At 37.4% G+C, this 20,594-nt stretch overlaps 1 protein-coding gene across 7 annotated transcripts in view; it reads right to left on the minus strand.

The window, feature by feature from the left end:
- The window catches only part of FOXJ3 (forkhead box J3), a 176,230-nt gene that overhangs the window by 123,321 nt on the left and 32,315 nt on the right, over nucleotides 1-20,594 (minus strand). The window contains exon 1 of one of the 7 annotated variants that reach the window (XM_032247159.1): nucleotides 10,439-10,443. The exons of the other annotated variants lie outside the window; for them this stretch is intronic. The gene's annotated coding sequence lies outside the window, so the exon portion shown is untranslated. Of the gene's footprint in view, nucleotides 1-10,438; nucleotides 10,444-20,594 lie in introns of those variants that run through there. 7 annotated transcript variants of the gene reach the window in all.

A 20,594-nucleotide genomic window follows, 5' to 3' on the forward strand; every position in this document is an offset into this window, starting at 1 on the left:
AAAAAAAAAAAAAAAAAAAAAAAAAAAGAAAAGAAAAAGAATAATAATAATGAGGGTGTTATGACCCAAATGACCCAAATACTACTGAATTCTCCCACTTCATTCCTGTCACGTGGCGTTTCATCTTAAGACCCGTGACACACGAAAAACTGGGCAACTTAGAGCTCAGGAGAAATTTTTCTAATTACCACAGAACTGATTCTTGAATTATTCTGATCTCATGAATCTTTTAAAGCAATATGTGCTATCACTCCTATTATAGTGTTTCAGCACTCAAGGCAACCAGAAACAGGGGCTATGCCTATTGCCACTTAATATTTGTTCTTACCTTTTACCTTAGGAATAAATCCCAATTTTATTCAGGATGGCATTGCACCTTTTGCCCTGCCTGCTATCTGGAATGTGGACCTAATTAATTATTGCTCTAACAGTCATCTTGGATCACAAGATGATCTTGAAAATAGAAGCCAAATACTGAGCATACAGAAACAGAGAGAAAAAGTCTAGATCCCTGATTTTTTCTGTGAAGTAGTTTGTGAAGCTGCCATCCCAGCGGCAGACTGACTACCATACAGACTTTTAACGTGTTTAACTACTATAAAAGAGTCTCTATGAGCAGATGAATGTAGTTTCTAACACAGAGAATTTAGGACATGGCAGTGTGGTGATACAAGTAACATAACCTAAAATATGTTTTAGGACACTCTTAAAGAGGCGTTAATGAGTTAATAAATTCTGATACTGAAGGTTGGAAAGATGATGACAAAGAATTTGGTCAAACTGTTATCTGTACAATTTGAAAAGCAAGCCATATGCCAACTGAGACTAGTGCAAAAAGAGAAGCAGGAAAAATTTAGAATGTTGGCATGTGTTGGCTCTTTCTCGCCATTTAAATTGAAGTCCTAAAAGAGAAATAAACTGATTAGTGTTACAAGTATAGACAGAGAAAATACAGATTTGCTAAGATAGGTACTCCCTGCCCTTGTCCTGCAATTTCAGCTAAGAGTCCTATAACCTGAAGTCTTGCAAGGCTGAAAAAAACACCAAGTGCTTCTGAAGTCCAAACTGAAGTAGCTGAGTGTAGCTACAAAACTACAGCATTAGCAATAGAGAAGACTGATACCTTAACACACAAAGGTAATGTTAAGGTGTTGTCTTTCTACCCAAACTATTGTTTCAAATGACCTCACCAAAGCCACCTTTTCCTTAGGAGCTAAGTGATCAAACTCGAAGGTGATCAACTCGGAAGAAGGAAAATATCTTCTTTATTTTCACTAACTTGTGACTGAAATTTAGCATTGCCTTTACCTATAAAAGTAGACAACAAATCACAGTAACATTAATAGTATCTGTAACTCTGCCACCAATAAAAATGAGAAATGCTGCTATATGTGATGTCTATGGATCAGCAGTTCTCAGTGTGGTCCAGAGACCCTTCAAGCAGTCTGAGGAGTCAAAACTATTTTCATAGTAAGATATTATTTGCCTTTTTCACTCTGATCCTCTCATTAAGTGTATAGTAGAGCTTTTCAGATGCTATGTGATACGTGATATCACAACAGATTTAACGCAGAGACAAAGATGAGAATCCAGCTGTCTTCTATTACGTCAGATACTTAAAAGATCTGCAAAAATGTAAAGTAATGCCAATTTTCTCACTAAATTTTGTTTTGGAACATACAGTTACTTTTCATAAAACTTGTTATCTATGTTATCAAAGGGCTTTTTAAAGATCCACAATGTAGAACTGAATTCAATTATATTTGTTATATGCTGTATACGATGGAGACTTTCGTTATTTTTTATGTGAATATTTTAAATTTTCTTAGTTTTAATTTGTAATACAATAAACATGGACAGATATAACCCATAAACAAAAGCTCTTTAAGCACTAATTTTTTAAGGGACAAAAAATAAGAAACACTAATCTTCAGTCTTTTGGTCTCTTCTTATATTTAGACATATGTATTAATACAGTATATACAATATTTCTATATGAACTTGTTTCTTAATATATATATATTTACATATGTGTGTGTTTCTTATATATAACAGAGTAAGGACTCTGAAGTAACTCTGATACCTAGGCTTAAATTCTTACTCTTCCACTTACTAACTAACTATGCATCCTTGAAGCAGTCAAATAAGCCTCTAAGCCTCAAAGAAGTGCTCTGAAGAATAAATGACAAAATATATGTGGAATATTTAGTACATAGCGAATAACTGGCACACACAGGCATTCAATAAATGAAAAATATTATAATCCATTTTGTTAGAAACACTTTTTAAAAGACAAGCTTGCTTATTTTCCCTTTGACAAAAGTCTCCATAGTGTCTACAAAACTCCACATAGTCTACAACATATAAAGGACAAGCTTGCTTATTTTACCTTTGACGAAAGTCTCCACAGTGTCTACAATACTCCATATAGTCTACAATATATAAAAGACAAGCTTGCTTATTTTCCCTTTGACAAAAGTCTCCACAGTGTCTACAACACTCCATATAGTCTACAACATATAAAAATACAATTGAATTCAGTTCTATATTGTGGATTTAAAAATATATATATATTCCCTGGTCATGCACATAATGTCAGGCTTTGTATGAAGGGTACGATACCCAAAGGGGCCAAAAAATAATCTCTGAATTACCTGTAAGTCTTCTCAGATAAGCAATCTGACACAAGCTATTTAACAATATAAAATGTCTGAAATAATAAATATTACAGACTTTCCATACTGCTCATCATGATTACTTGAATTGGAGTTGTTTTCAGAGGATCATAAATGGCTTCTATCTACCTTTAGATTTCTTGTTGTAATTTCAAGCACACTAAATGCTCAAAGTAAAATTAGACTGAGTCTCTTACACAAAAACACTCTAATTTGTATAAGAAATGGACCAAAAATAAGGGGTAAGTAGAGAAAGAAAGCTGAGTAAAAATACTCTCAACTAGAATTAAAATGTTAGAAAAACAGTAAATAACTACGTTTCCTTAAGCACACGATAGAAGATGAGAAGTTCCATCAAGAAAAGGCTGTGATGTTTTAAGGAAGAAGTTGCTATGCTAGAGAAGAAAAAGATAGAAGGAGAAGACAGGGGAGAAGAAAATCTAACTTAAAGTTCACTCAACTCTGAGCTTTAAAACGACACTCATCAAAGAAGAGAAAAATTAGAGAACTACACCAGTCAATTCATTGAAGAAATTAATATCCACTGAAGGAGTTCAAAAAAAAAAAAAAAAGTAGAAATAAGCTAAGTTAGAATCCCTTAACGCTATGGATCTCACCATGAGTCAAGTGACCATTACCTACTACTAATTAAAATCCAAACAAACAGACCTTCAGTTCTAACAACGCATCAGTCATTACCCACTTACATAAAACACCAACACTGATTATCATTACAATTCCATGGTATGAAAAGGAGTGGAAAAGTGTGAAGATAACTGACTTACATGGAAATCCCAGCACTATTTGGGATGCTCACCAATAATTCACCTGTAAAAATGCTGCAGCTTAAACTTACTAGACTCTAGAAGTCTCTCTGCCTAAAGTCTTCCTTATTCTTTCTTATTCTATCATATCTTCTTTATCTAGTATACTGGCTCCTTTTTAAAGATCCTACACTTTTTGTTTCTATTTTTTATTTCTTGCCATCACTTTACAACATTGGGTCTTCAACTTTGCCGTCTTTAACATAGACTTTATCTTTTTCTTCTTACCAAATACAGCAACTTCTTCCTTAAAACATCACAATCTTTACTTGATGGAACTACTCATCCTCTCCCATGTGCTCAAGGAAGCCACAGTTGTTTACTTTTAAATTTTTATTTGGTAATTTGCAAATACGAATACTCTAATTTTCAACCCTCCACTAAGCAGATATGGGATCTCAGACTTCCTCAATTTCAAAAGCATGAAGGACTTAGACTGTCATATTTCAAGGTTTACTGTAAAATCCAATGACCAAGTTTTGGACAAAGGATAGACATAGATCAATAGAACAGGGTCCAAGTAAAGTAATTTGATTTTCGACAAAAGCACCAGACAAGTCAGTGGGGAAAGGAAAGACTTTTCAAAAAATTATGTTAACACAAGTGATTGTCTGCATAGGAGAAAAATTAACAATGACCCTTGAGTCACAGCATATATAAAAATCTGAAAAATCAACAACAAACCTAGATATAAAAGCTAAATCTATAAAACTTACAGGAGAAATCATAAAAGAAAATCTTTGTAACACCTGGTTAGGCAAATATTTCTTAGATATGACATTTAAAAAATCATAATTCATAAAACTGATAAATTGGACTTTATCAAAATTTAAAACTTTTGTTCTTCAAAGACAGTGTTAGGAGAATGAAAAGGCAAGCCACAGACTGGCAGAAAACATTTGCAAAGCATGTATCTTAAAAAGGACTTGTGAGCCCTACAAATTACAGGGCTTACATATGTAATCCCAGCATTTTGGTAGGCCAAGGCAGGAGGATCACTTGAGGCCAGGAGCTTAAGACCAGCCTGGGCAACATCACAAGAACTTACCTCTTAAAAAAAAAAACAGATTAAGGGGGTTCAATCAAGGCAGGAAGATCACTAGAGCCCAGGAGTTCGAGACTGCAGTGAGCTATGATCATGCCACTGTACTCCAGCCTGGGTGACACAGCAAGATCCACCTCACTGGGGAAAGGGGGTATGGACCAACAGGACTTGTATCCAGAAAATATAAAGAACTCTCAAAACTCAATGGGATGGAAAAACCCATTTTTTTTTAAAGGGCAAAAGAAGTGAACAGGTATTTCAACAAATAAAATATAGCAAAGATTCAGAGAAGCCAAGGGTGGGAGCCAGGAGGATAGGCGCAGGCTCAGGATCCTGAGGCAGGGTGGGGGGATTGTTGCAGGAGCAGAGCCAGGGAATGGGACCCTGAAGAGGCAGGTGCAAGGCCAGGGGACAGGACCCTAATGAGGGGGGTGCACAGAAAAAGGATTCATAAGATGCTCAAAATCATTAGTTATTAGGGAAATGCAAATTAAAACAACACTGAGATATCACTACACACCTACTAAAATGGCTAATTAAAAGACTGACCATACTAAGTGTTCACAAGAATATGGACCAACTAGAACTCTTAAACACACTGCTGGTGGGAAATGGCACAACTGCTTTAAAGACAACAGGCTGCCAGTTTCTTAAACATACACACCTACAATACAGCAGTCATTTCACCTCCTGGTATTTACCCAAAATAAACCATATAACTATACTAAGATCTGTACACAAATGTTAATAGCATTTTTATTTGTAATAGCCAAAAACTGAAAACAATCCAAATACCCAGCAACAGGTGGATGAATACACAAACTGTTATGAATATATCCAATGGAATAAAAAGGAATGAACCGCTGATGGATGCAGCAACACAAATAAATCTCAAAATAATTAAACAAAACCCAGACAGAAATAAAAATATATATTGTATGATTCCATTTATATAAAAATCTAGAAAATGCAAATATATAATAAGGAATAGAAAAGCAGATTAGTGGGTACCTTGCAGAGACAGGGACAGGAGGGAAGAACTGCACAGGAGCACTTTCAGTAACTTTTGGGAATGATGGATATGTTCACTACATTGATGTAGTGATGATTTACATGTGTATATATTTGTCAGACTTATAAAAACGTACTATGTCATTTACATCTCAGTAAAGCTGTTTTTAAAAAACAAATATTTGTGTGCTGGAATGGTGGCTCACACCTGCAATCCCAGCACTTTAGGAGGCTAAGGGGGCAGACTTCTTGAGCTCAGGAATTTTTAGAGTAGCTTGGGCAATATGGTAAAACCTATTTCTACAAAAAGTACAAAAATTAGCCAGGTGTGGTGGTATGCACCTGAAGTCACAGCTACTCGGGAGGCTGAGGCAAGATCACTTGAGCCTAGACAGTGGAGGCTTCAGTGAACTAAGATCACACCACTGTACTTCAGCCTAGGTAACAGAATGAGACTCTGTCTCCAAAAATAAAATAAAATAAAATAAAAAACAAGTATTTGTGATTTGAACTAGGTAAAGATTTCTCAGCTTGGACATAAAAAGAGACAAACAAATATTTGTGATTAGGAATAGGTAAATATTTCTCAGCTTGAACAATGAAAGAAAAAAATTGGTAAGTCAGATGTTACCAAAATTTTCTTGCTCTAACAAAAAAACTTGCATCCAGAATATTTAGAGAATTCATGTAACTCAATAATTAAAAGACAAACTACCCAGTTTTAAAATGCACAAAAAATTTAAACAACGACATGCAAACCCCGATAAACACATGAATGATGCTCAACATCATTAGTTATCAGGGAAATGCAAACTAAAACAATTAGATACTATTCCAAACTCACTAAGCAATGTGAAAAGCAATAATCATCCTCCTTCCTGAATGTATTTTAAGCATATCAGGTTCTTCTTGATACCAATAGCAAAAATAAGATTTGTGTTGTGAGGTAGAGCATGAATGATTAACCCCATTTCATATGGATTCCAATCCAGTCTCTTGAGCTTCTCCTCTTGGTTTTCTATTTCTTCAATTATCTATCTATAGACCTATCTTGTACTACATTAAGAAGTACTATCTTTTTCTCAGCCTCTATTTACTCATCATCTTGTCTTTTCATAACTCCATGCTTTGTGCTTTTTAACATAGCTGATATATCACTTTGCAAGCCCCAGATATACAGGAGGGACTGGGAAGCTGTTAATAAAACTGTGAAGAAATGGATCCCTATACTAAAAATCCCCATTCAGATCCCTAACCTTCAAAAGAGACCCAGCCAAAGTGCCTATCTATCAGGCATTCAAGTAAGCACTAGTTATAGGGTGGAATGATCTTTTTGTTTTCTTTTCTTGCTTTTGTAGACTCTTAAACATTAGTGAGGACATAAGTATTCAATATATATTTGTCAGATTGAATAGAATTGAGGCAGGAACCCAATTTCAAATCTACAATTCTAAGGATACTCTGGATATGCTAACATAAAGGTGAGAATCTAGTCTCCTATTCAATACCCACATGACCATCATAAAGAATCCTAAAATTACCCTCTCTTGAAATCCTTTCTCAACCAAAAGTGGATGCTTGCTCTTTGTCTCACACACGTTCTGTAGTGTTTTGCCTAGCTCAAATCAATGCCCTTTCTCAGAGGTGCCTCCAACCCCAGGGCTCTGAAAGGTGTACTATACCTTGTCTGCACCAGTTAATAGAGAAAGAAATTAAAGGATATGAACCAAGGGTGATACCTAATCCAAGCTGTTTACCTAAATTTTCTTCCCCAGGATTTAGAAGTGAAACAGTTTGGGCTGCTCTTCTGTATGAAGAAGCCATCAACTTGAGACCAGGCACAGTGGCACACACCTGTAATCCCAGTACTTTGGGAGGCTGAGGCAGGCAGATCACTTGAAATCAGGAGTTCGAGACCACCCTGGCCAACATGGTGAAACTCCATCTCTACTAAAAATACAAAAAAAAAAATTACCCGGGCATGGTGGTGAGCACCTGTAATCCCGGCTACTCGGGAGGCTGAGGCAGGAGAATTGCTTGAACCCGGGAGGCAGAGGCTGCAGTGAGCCAAGATCGCACCATTGCACTCCAGCCTGGGCAACAAGAGTGGAACTCCATCTCAAAAAACAAAACAAAACAAAAACAAAACCATGAACTTAAGAGGGATGGAATGGTTGTGTGTCAGAAAATCAAAGTTGTCTGTAGAAATGAAGACATAAATTAGATTCAAAGAAACTCAACAGAGAAGAGTAAGTACACTGCCTAGGTTTCTAACAGCTTTTCATCAATTCCTAGTTCCATTTCAAGAGACTAAACTATCCTTGCATTCTGTAAAATACAACCATGTTTTCTAAATTCAATAAATTCTTTTTATTTTTTGCTTGAGGTATCCAGTGTTAGCTTGTTTGCAACCAAGCAAAGCTTTTTTTTAAACTTTAGATTCGGCCGGGCGTGGTGGCTCAAGCCTGTAATCCCAGCACTTTGGGAGGCCGAGGTGGGTGGATCACGAGGTCAAGAGATCGAGACCATCCTGGTCAACATGGTGAAACCCTGTCTCTACTAAAAATACAAAAAATTAGCTGGGCATGGTGGTGCGTGCCTGTAATCCCAGCTACTCAGGAGGCTGAGGCAGGAGAATTGCTTGAACCCAGGAGGCGGAGGTTGCGGTGAGCCGAGATCGCGCCATTGCACTCCAGCCTGGGTAACATGAGTGAAACTCCGTCTCAAAAAAAAAAAAAAAAAGAAAAACTTTAGATTCAGGAGGTAAACATACATGTTTGTTACATGGGTATATTGCATACTGGTGGAGACTGGGCTTCTCGTGTACCCACAACCCAAATAGTGAACATTACACCCAACATGTGATTTTTCAACCCTCCTCCTCCTCCCACCCTCCCTCATGGTTGAGTCTTCAATATCTATTATTTCCATCTTTATGTACATGCACATCCATTATTTCGCTCCCACTTATAAGTGAGAACATGTGGTATCTGATTTTGTTTCTGAGTTATTTCACTTAGAATAATGACCTCCAGCTACATTCATGTTGCTGAAAAAGACAGGATTTCATTCTTTTTTATGCTGTGTACTCCATGGTATCTGTATACCGCATTTTCTTTATTCAGTCAACTGTTCATGGATACTTAGGTTGGTTCCATGACTTTGCTATTGTGAATAGTGCTGAACATGAGTACAGGTGGGGTTTTCTGTCTTGTGTTTTTGCGAGATGGAGTTTCACTCTGTCGCCCAGGATGGAATGCAGTGGTGCAATCTCGGCTCACTGCAACCTCTGCCTCCCAAGTTCAAGCAATTCTCCTACCTCAGCCTCCCGAGTACCTGGGATTACAGGTGTGCACCACCATGTCCAACTGATTTTTGTATTTTTAGTACAGACAAGATTTCACCATATTGGCCAGGCTGGTCTTGAATTACTGACCTCAGGTAATCCGCCTGCCTCGGCCTCCCAAAATTCTGGGATTACAAACGTGAGCCACCACACCTGGCCAGGTGTCTTTTTTACATAGTGATTTCTTTTCCTTTGGACAGACACCCAGTAATGCGTTTGTTAGATCAAAGGATAGTTCTATTTTTAGTTATTTAAGAAATCTCCATACTGTTTTCCACAGAGGTTGAACTAACTTATATTCCCATCAACAGGGTATAAGCATTGCCTTTTCTCCACAATCACAGCAACATCTGTTATTTTTTGGCTTTTTAATAACAATTCTCATTGGTGTAAGATAGTATCTCATTATGATTTTAATTTGCATTTCTCTGATGATTAATGTTGAGCATTTTTTCACATTGTTTGTTGGCACTTGTATTTCTTCAAAAAATCTCTCTTCATGTCCCTTGCCCAGTTTTTAAAAGAAGTTTTTTCCTTGTTGAACTGAGTTCTGTGTAGATTCTGGTTATTCACCCTTTGTTGAAGTAATAATTTGCAAATATTTTCTCCCATTCTATAGGCTGTTTAATCTGTTGAGTATTTCTTTTGCTGTGAAGAAGATTTTAGTTTAATTATGTCTCATTTGTCTATTTTTGTCTTCATCATAAATTCTTTGCCTAGGCCAACATCCAAAAGTATTTCTTAAGTTTTCTTCTAGGACTTTTATAGTTTAAGATCTTATGTTTAAGTCTTTAATCCATCCATCCTAACTTTTTTTACATACAAAAAAGGAACGTACATCCTGAGTTAATTTTTGTACATGGTGAGACACAAGGGTCCAGTTTCATTCCTCTGCATATGACTAGCCCATATTCCTACCACCATTTATTGAACAGGGTGTCAATGTTCCTTCTCCACTGTTTATTTTCAACAACTTTGTCAAAGATCAGTTGCTATAAGTATGAGGCTTTATTTCTAGGCTCTCTATTCTGTTCCATTGATCTGTAAACATATTTTTGTATGACTACAATGCTGCTTTAGTTACTATAGCCTTGTAGCATAATTTGAAGCTACGCAATCTGATATATCTGAATTTGTTCCTTTTGCTTAGGATTGCTTTGGCTATCCGGGTACTGTTTTTATTCTATATGAACTTTGCACTATTTTTCTAATTCTGTGAAAAATGATGTTGACAATTTGATAGGAATTTCATTGAATCTATAGATTGCTTTAGGTAGAATGGTCATTTTCGTGACATTGATTCTTTCATCAGCACAAGATGTTTTGCCATTTGTTTGTGTCACCTGCAATTTCTTCCATTGGTGTTTTGTAGTTCTCTTTGTAAAGATCTTTCACCTCCTTGGTTAAATGTATTCCTAGGGGGGTGTGCGTGTGTGTCTACTGTAAATGGGATTGAGTTCTTGATTTGGTTATCAACTTGAACGTTATCAGTGTATAGAAATGCTGATCATTGTACATTGATTTTGTATCCTGAAACTTTAATGAAGTCTAGGTGTCTTTAGAGTTTTCTAAGTATACAATCATGTTATAAGAAAACTTCCTCTTTTCCAACTTGGATGCCTTTTCTTTCTTTCTCTTGCCTAACTGCTCTGGCTAAGATTTCCAGTACCATGGTGAAGAGGAATGGTGAGAATGGACATCCTTCTCTTGTTACCGTTCTTAAAGAGAATGTTTTTAACTTCTCCCCTTCAACATGATGTTGTCTGCAGGTATGTCATACATAGCTCTTATTATTTTAAGGTATATACCTCCAATGCCTAATTTATTGAGGGTTATCATGAAGTAATGTTGGATTTTATTAAATGCCTCTTCTGCATCTATGGCAATAATCATATGGTTTTGGGGTTTGGTTCTATTTATGAGGTGAATCACATTTACTGATTTGCATATGCTTAAAACATTCTTGCATCTCTGGAATGAAACCCACTTGATCATGATGTATTATCTTTCTGATGTGCTGCTGGATTCAGTTTACTAGTATTTGTTGAGGATTTTTGCACCTATGTTCATTAGGGATATTGGCCTGTGGTTTTCTTTTCTGGTTGTGTCCTTGCCTGACTTTGGTACAAGGGTAATACTGGTTTTACAGAATGAGTTAGAAAGGAATTACTCCTCTTCAATTTTCTGAAATAGTTTCAGTAGTCTTTCGTAAATGTCAGCTTTTCTTTATACGTCTGGCAAAATTCAGCTGTAAATCCATCTGGTCCTAGCCTTTTTTGTTGTTGGAAGGTGATATGGTTTGGCTGTGTCCCCACCCAAATCTCATCTTATAGTTCCCATTAATACCCATGTCATGGGAGGGATCCAGTGGCAGGTAAATGAATCATGGGGGAAGTTACCCTCTACTGTTCTCTTGATAGTGAGTTCTCACAAGATCTGATGCTTTTACAAGGGGCTTCCCCCCCACTTTGCTCAACACTTCTTCCTTCTGCCATGTGAAGAAGGACACGTCTGCTTCTCCTTCTGCCATGATTATAAGTTTCCTCAGGCTTCCCCAGCCCTGTGGAACTGTGAGTCAATTAAACCTCTTTCCTTTATAAATCACTCAGTCTCAGGAACTTTTTTTTTTTTTTTTTTTTTTTGTGAGATGGGGTTTTGCTCTGTCGTCAGGCTGCAGTGCAGTGGTGCAATCTCAGCTCCCTGAAACCTCTCACTGAGTGGTTCAAACAATTCTCCTGCCTCAGCCTCCTGAATAGCTAGGATTACAGGCACACACCACCACACCCAGCTAATTTTTGTATTTTTAGTAGAGACAGGGCTTCACCATGTTGCCCAGGATGGTCTTGATCTCCTGACCTCATAATCCGCCTGCCTTAGCCTCCCAAAGTGCTGGGATTACAGGCATGAGCCACCGCACCCGGCCTCAGGTAGTTCTTTATATCAGCATGAGAACAGACTAATATAGAAGTTTTCCTTTATTACTGATTGAATTTTGTTACTTGTTATTGGTCTGTTCAGGATTCAAATTTCTTCCTGGTTCAATCTTGGGAGGTTGTATGTTTTCAGGAATTTGTCCATTTTCCCTAGGTTTTTCTAATTTATGAGCATAGAAATGTTTATAATAGTCTCTGGTGATCTTTTGTATTTCTGTGGTGTCAGGTGTAATGTTCTCTTTATAATTTCTGCTTGTATTTAAAACTCTTTTTCTTGGTAAACTTAGCAAGCAGTCTGTCAATTTGTGTATCCTTTCAAAGAACCAACTTTTTGTTTTACTTATTCTTTGTATCATTTTTCTATCTTATTTAGCTCTGCTCTGATGTTTGTTCGCTTCTTTTGCTAGCTTTTTGTTTGGTTTGTTATTTTTCTAGTTCCTTGATATATCATGGTAGGTTGAGATCTTCCTATTTTTTTAATGTGAGCATTTAACACTATAAACTCTCCTCTTAGCACTGGCTTTGCTGTATCCCAGGTTTCAGTATGCTGCATCTCCATTTGCATTTATTTCAAAATTTTTTTCAATTTCTGCCTTAATTGCACTGTATATCCAAAGTTCATTCAGGAGCATGTTGTTTAGTTTCCATCTACTTGAACAGTTAAGAGTTCCTCTTGGTACTGATCTAATTTTATTCCACTGTGCTCCAAAAAGATACTTGATCTGATTTCAGTATTTTGGAATGTATTGAGACTTGCTTTAATGGCCAAGCATATGGTCAATTTTGGAGGATATTCCATGTGCAGACGAGATTAATGTATGTTCTGTAAATGTCTACTAGGTCCATTTGGTCTACAGTTTAAGTCTAGAATTTCTTTGTCAATTTTCTGTCTCAATGATCTGTTTAGTGATGTCAGTGGGGTGCTGATGTCCCATTATTATTGTATTGCTATCAATCTGCTTTGACCTAGTAGTATCTATTAATCTCGGTGCTCTGGTGTGGGGTGCATATATACTTAGGATAATTAAATCATCTTCTTGTATCAAACCTTTTATCATTATATAATGCTCTTCTTGTCTTTTTTTTTTTTTTAACTGTTATTGATTTGAATTTTATCTAACACAAGAATGGATCCTACTGCTGGCTTATGTCTTCCATTTGCATGATAAATCTTTTTTCACCCCATTGCATGATAAATCTTTTCAGCAGAGATGGGGTTTAAGTCTGCAGCTGTCTTTAACCAGTGTGCATGTGGGGTCTCTTGTTGGCAGCAGATGGTTGGGTCTTGTTTTTTGTTTGTTTTTTAATTTAATTTGCCTCTCTGTATATTTTAAATGGAGCATTTAGGCCATTTACATTCAAAGTTAATATTGATACATGGGCTGGGTGTGGTGGCTCACGCCCATAATCCCAGCACTTTAAGAGGCCAAAGTGGGCAGATTACTTGAGGTCAGGAGCTCGAGACCAGACTGGCCAACACAACAAAACTCCATCTCTACTAAAAAATACAAAAGTTAGCCAGGTGTGGTGGTAAACACCTGTGATCCCAGCTGCTCGGGAGACTGAGGCAGGAGAATTGCTTGGACCCAGGAGACAGAGGTTGCCGTGAGCCAACATCATGCCACTGTACTCAAACATGGACAACAGAGCAAGACTCCATCTTAAAATATATATAGATATAGGCTGGGCACGGTGGCTCACACCTGTAATCCCAGCAATTTGGGAGGCCGAAGTGGGCAAATCACAAGGTCAGGAGTTCAAGATCAGCCTGGCCAACATGGTGACACCCCGTCTCTACTAAAAATACAAAATCAGCCAGGTATGGTAGCACACACCTGTAGTCACAGCTAATCAGGAGGCTGAGGCAGGAGAAGCAATTGTACCCAGGAGACGGAGGTTGTAGTAAGCTGAGATCACACCACTGCACTCCAGCCTGGGTGACAGAGTGAGACTCCATCTTAAAAAATATATATACATATATATGTGTGTGTATGTGTAGATAGGAAGATAGATAGATACAGATACAGATATGCGAGGCTTTGTTCCTGTCACAGTATTGCTAGTTGTCTTGGAGTTTCAACTATATAACTGTTTTATAGGCTCTTGTGAGCTTTATAATTATGTGTCCTTTTACGATGGTAAATACTATCCTTTCATTAACATGTTTAGAACTCCTTTCAGCATTTCTTATATGATCGATATAGTGGTGATAAATTCCCTTCACATTAGTTTGTCTAGGAAAGACTTTATTTCTCCTTCATTTACAAAGCTTATTTTGGCAGAATACAAAATTCTTGGCCAGTGGTTGTGCACGGTGGCTCACACTTGCAATCCCAGTATGCTGAGAGGCCAAGGCGGGCGGATCGTTTGAGCTCAGGAGCTCAAGACTAGATTGAGCAACATGGCAAAACCCTATCTCTACAAAAAATACAAGAAAATTAGCCGGGCATGGTGATGTGTGCTTGTAGTCCCAGTAAGGCTGAAGTAGGAAGATCACCTGAGCCCGGGAGTTAAAGGCTGTAGTGATCTGTGATCACGCCACTGTACTCCAGGCTTGGACAGTAGACTGAGGCCCTGTCCAAAAAACAAGTAAAATAAATTCTTGGCTGGTAATTTTTTACTTATGCCTGCTAAAAATAGGCCCCCAATCTCTTCCAGCTGACTAGCAGGGTTTCTGGTGAGAAGTTAAAGTGTTAGTTTGATGGGATTTCCTTTATAGGTAATCCCTTCTCTCTTGCTATTCTTAGAATTTTTTCCTTCACGTTGACTTTGAACAGTCTAATGACTATATGCTTTGATGAGATTCTTCTTGCAATGTATCTTTCAGTTCTCTGAGCTTCTTGTATCTGGATGTCTAAATCTCTTTCCAGACTAGGTAAATTTTCCCTAATTATTTCCTCAAATAGGTTTTCTAAACTTTTTACTTTTTCTTCTCTAGAATATCTGTAACCTACAACTTTGGATGCTTTATGTCCCCTATTTCTCCAAGGCTTTGTTCACATTTTTTTTCTTTTGAGACAGCATCTCACTCTGTCGCCAAGGTTGGGGTGCAGTGGTGCAATCTTGGCTCACCACAACCTCTGCTTCCTGAGTTCAAGTGATTCTCCAGCCTCAGTCTCTCAAGTAGCTGGGATTACAGTCACATGCCATGGCGTCCTGCTAAATTTTTTTGTATTTTTAGTACAAACAGGATTTCACCATGTTGGCCAGGCTGGTCTCAAATGCCTGACCTCAAGTGATCCACCTGCCTCAGCCTCCCAAAGTGCTGGGATTACAGGCATGAGATACCACATCTGGACTTTGTAAATTTATTTTAATTCTTTTTTTCTTTACGTTCATCTGACTAAGTTAATTCAAAAGACCTGTCTTCCAGCTCTAAAATTCTTTCTTCCACTTTCTCTAGACTATTAAAGCTTTCAACTATATTTTATAATTTCTTCAATGAATTTTTCACTTCTAAAAGATGTTTATATTTTTTTTTAGTGATATCTCTTCTTTCATATCCAAAAGTGTTTCTCTGATTTGTGTTCATTTTCAACTTCCTATTGGATCTCACTGAACTTCTTTAAAAACATTTTGAATTCATTATTTTGTATTTCAAAGATTTTAATTTCAGTTAGGATCCATTGCTGGAGAGTTGGTGTGATCCTTTGGGGGCACTGTAACACACTTTTTTCCGAGTTTCAAAGTTGTTTTTCTGGTTCCTTCTTATCTAGATAAGCCGTCTCTCCTTATTTTTTGTATTTGCTTTCATCTGCATGTGATTTTTCTCACCTTCAGGAGCTGTCTGTAATACATGTTGTGTAGGGTTCTTTTGGCTTCTGTTCTGGGTGCTTTCAGTGGCAAAGTTCCTCAGTTATACATAGCCTTTTTATGGTAGCTTTCCCAAATGCTGGTTGTATTAGTGATGTACAGGGCATGTGAGCAGGCTTACTGCATCTTGTGGGGCCAGGGTGGTGGAGGTCTCAGGAAGTTTATCTAGATCCCAGGTGATGTACACATGTGTCAACGGATTTTCCACCGTGTCATGCAGTTAAACCTCCGAGCCAGCAGGTGGCACTCATAGGTAAGAGCCAGCTGAAGCCAATGTAGATAGGTATATAAGAGATCCTTTTTACTGAGAGAAGCTCTCTGCTGCCTCAAGCAATGGGCTGACCTGCAGAATGCACAATGGTCTGGAGCTCCCTGCTCAGCCCTGGAGCAGGAGACCAAGACAGGTGGGTCCAGACCAGGCAGGCCCACCTACAGGTCCCCCAATGGCAGGGCACAAGCACCAGGTCTGGAGGACAGGGGAGGGTTGGGGTTCTGTGGGAAACTACCAGGAATCCAGAGGTACGCCTAGGCATGTAGTTGGGAAACCTCCACTGCCCCAAATTCTCTGTATGGGAAGTAGAGTACAGCCTAAACTCCTAATCAAGAAGAATAAGCACTCCAAATGCCTAGAGATATGTCTCTGCACTAAGTGTCACTGAGCCACAAAGCTTGCCTATGATAAGCTTATTATATCAAGTCATGTAATTGTTTTTGTTTTTCAGTATTATTTTGCACTATGTGCACCGTTAGTAGGCACACATTTTATATTTAACTCACTAGTATATTCAGTAATGCTTTCTATTCCCTATTACCTGATATATGATTCGCCCCATAAAAACTCAAAATTTCTCCATCTCCCTGAAATTAAAAAAAAAAAAACTGCTGCCTTTTAACAAAATTTTTTTTTAATTTTAAACAAGACTTTTTTTTCAATTTCAGTGTTCCAAAATTAAAGTGCTGCTTTTCTATTACTTTTTTCTACTAATCTCCTGGCAACAAAAGCCAAAATAGACAAAAGGGACCTAATCAAACTCCACAGCTTCTGCACAGCAAAAGAAAGTCATTAGAGTGAATCGGCAACCAACAGAATGGGGAAAAATTTTTGCAGTTTATCCATCTGACAAAGGGCTGATATCCAGAATTTACAAAGAACTTAAACAGATCTACAAGAAAAAAACAAACAAGCCCATTCAAAAGTGGGCGAAGGATATAAACAGTCACTTTACAAAAGAAGACATACATGAGGCCAACAAACATATGAAAAAATGCTCATCATCACTGGTCATTAGAGAAATGCAAATCAAAACTACATTGAGATACCATCTCACACCAGTTAGAACGGCGATCATTAAAAAATCTGGAGACAACAGATGCTGGAGAGGATGTGGAGAAATAGGAACACTTTTACACTGCTGGTGGGAGTGTAAATTAGTTCAACCATTGTGGAAGACAGTGTGGCGATTCCTCAAGGACCTAGAAATAGAAATTCCATTTGACCCAGCAATCCCATTACTGGGTATACATCCAAAGGATTATAAATCGTTCTACTATAAGGACACATGCACACGAATGTTCATTGCAGCACTGTTTACAATAGCAAAGACTGGAACCAACCCAAATGCCCATCGATGATAGACTGTACAGGGAAAATGTGGCACATATACACCATGGAATATTATGCAGCCATCAAAAATGATGAATTCATGTCCTTCGTAGGGACATGGATGAACCTGGAGACCATCATTCTCAGCAAACTGACACAAGAGCAGAAAATCAAACACCGCATGTTCTCACTCATAGGCGGGTGTTGAACAATGAGAACACGTGAACACAGGGAGGGGAGCACTACACACTGGGGTCTGTTGGGGGGAAATGGGGGAGGGACGGGGGCGTGAGGAGGTGGGGAGAGATAGCATGGGGAGAAATGCCAGATATAGGTGAAGGGAAGGAAGGCAGCAAATCACACTGCCATGTGTGTACCTATGCAACAATCTTGCATGTTCTTCACATGTGTCCCAAAACCTAAAATGCAATAAAAAAAAAAATTCCATTTTTACTTATTTTTTATAGTGCCCTCAATTAAATTGAATATTGTTTGGCAGCCTTCATTTAAGAAAAACGCCAGAAATTACAATAAATACTGACAGCCAAGAGGCAGTAGATTTAAATGGTTAAAGCATGCGTACTGGGTAAGGACCTACATATGAATGCCAGCTCTATCCCTAATTAGCTATATATTTTTGAGTTACTTAACTTTACCTCAGTTTCCTCATTCGTGAAATAAGGATAATAATGGTACAGAGTTGTTGGCAGAACTTAATAAACTTAGAGTGCTTAAATAATGCCTGGTCTAATAGTAAGAACACCACAAACTCTAGCTACCAAAGTCAGTATTCAGTTACAAAAGCAACTTAATGTCCTTAAGTCAATGAATAAGTCCGTCAACAGTACTCCTCTCTATCTGGTGTTCAAAAATGGAGGCCTTAGGACATTAGGCTCTTAGATTAAAGATTAAGTTACACTTAGGATGATCCAGACCAGTGCTGTTAAGCCAGGCACAGTGGATAATGTCTATAAACCCAGCACTTCAGGAGGTCAGTGAGGGAAGAACACTTGAGCCCAAGAGTTCAAGACCAGTCTGGGCAACATAGGGAGACCCCGTCTCTATAAATAATTTAAAAATTAGCTGGCATGGTGGCATACATCTGTAGTCAGTCCCAGCTACCCAAGAGGCTGATGTGGGGGAAATTCTAAGTCCAAGAGGTTGAGGCTACCATGAGTCATAACTGTGCCACTATACTCCAGCCTGGGTGACAGAGCAAGAAAGACCCTGTCTCAATCAATCAATCATAAAACAGACCAACACTGCCCAATAGAACTTTCTCTAACAATGGAAATATCTGTGTGCTGTCCAATACGATAGCTACTAGCTAGTGAGACTTAAAATGTGGCTAGTATGGACAATAAAGTGATTTTTTAATTTTACCTATTTTTAATTAACTTATATTTAAATAGCCACAAGAGGTTACTAGTTCTTGCATCAGAAAACTCAAAATACATTTTAAAGAAAGTTTCTGTAATGGTGAAATTAAGAGGGTTTTCTCATTACTCATAATTTAACTGGAACAAGCCATATCTAAACATGTACATTAATAATAATTTTATTAATTCAAAAAATTAAAATAATGATAAACATGGCATGATAATGCAAAAGCTATTTCTGCTACTGTGTGGGACAGACTCAAAAGCCTAAAATTTTAACTACATTAATTATAAATATATTAAACATATAATAAATTAAATGTCAGCAATATCCTTAGCCTGAAGGCCAGTGGCAAACCTGAACACTAGTAGTACATACTCTAGAATCTTAGCATTTAGGATGAAGGAGAAATAGAACAAAGGAAAACAGAAAACTTTCTTCTACCCCATATTCTTACACCATTAGCAAAGGATACAAATCTGTCCCATTCCCTCTTTTATTCTAAAAATGATGAACCTTTTTGCTTTCTACTGTTAGAAACTAGAAAAGAGGAGAAAACATGCCAGATTCCTCATGTATAAATTTAACTCCTTGAATCCCCTTCCTCTGTATGGGAAGGGGAGTATAGCCTAAACTCCTGATCTAAGAGTAGGTGGTCCAAATGCCTGGAGATATGTCTCTGCATTGAGTGCCACTGAACCACAAAGCTTGCCTATGATAAGCTTACTAAGTCGAATCATACAATTACTTTTTTATTTTTCAGTATTATTTTATACTATGTGCACTGTTAGCAGGCACATATTTTACATTTAACTCACCAGTATATTCAGTGACGCTTTGAAGTTAGAGCAGTGAAGTAAGCATTAGCAACCCTATTAAAGCAAAATTAGGAAAAGTAATTTGCCCAAGAGTACATGGCTAATATGTGGCAGAGCGAGATCTGAACCTGCATATACATTATTTTCAGTCTATATACCACAGCTGCTTTATCAATACCAGCATGCTTCTAGAAATGAGGCAGCAGAAAGCTTGAAATAAATCTACCTTCTTCTGGTAGTTCTAAACAGCAGGGTCATCAATTTCAAGGAGGGAAATGAGGAAACAGATGGACAGGAAATTCATCTGGGGCACTAACACACAAGTTTCTCTGGCATTCAAATATTTCTATGTGTTCCCCAGCATACCCTAAGTAGACAAATTAGATGAATAATAAAAGGCATCAAAGCAGCATAATAAAAATGAGTCAAAAAAGGGATAAATACAGAAAAATGTAAGAGGAAGTAATCTCAGGTAGAAGGCATTAAATGTTACCAGAAATTATTTAAGTACTACTGTGCCCCAGGCTGCATACATGTAAAAACCATAAAATAAATACTCCAATAAATGTTAGGTAATTCAGAAATACAGAAAGGGTCCCATTTCAACAAGCCCTAAGAAACATCAAGTCTATTTTGCTTTGATTAAACCAAATTAATGGAAGTCCTAGCTCAAGCAATTGGACAAGAGAAAAAAATAAAGGGCATACAAATAGAAAGGAAGAGGTCCTTGTTTACAGATTATATAATCTTACATTGGAAAAACCTAAAGACTCCACCAAAAAACTACAAGATACCAACAAATTCAGTAAAGTAAAGGAGACAAAATCAACATACAAAAACCAGAGTTTCTATAAGCCAAGAGTGAACAATCTGGAAAAAAAAGTAATCTCATTTACAGTAGGTACAAATAAAATAACTAGGAATTAACTGAAGAAGTAAAAGACCTCCACAATGAAACCATCAAATATTTATGAAAGAAACTAAAAAGACACACAAAAAAGGAAAGATAATCCAGGTTCATGGATTAGAAGAATCAATATTGTTAAAATGTACATATTACCCAAACAAACTACAGATTCAATGCAACCCCTATCAAAATACCAATGACATTCTTCACAGAAAAAAAAAAAATCCTAAAATTTATAG

The sequence above is a fragment of the Sapajus apella genome, unplaced genomic scaffold (assembly GCF_009761245.1).
Source record: "Sapajus apella isolate SASKATOON/1434 unplaced genomic scaffold, GSC_monkey_1.0 scaffold62, whole genome shotgun sequence".
Classification (NCBI taxonomy): Eukaryota; Metazoa; Chordata; class Mammalia; order Primates; family Cebidae; genus Sapajus; species Sapajus apella.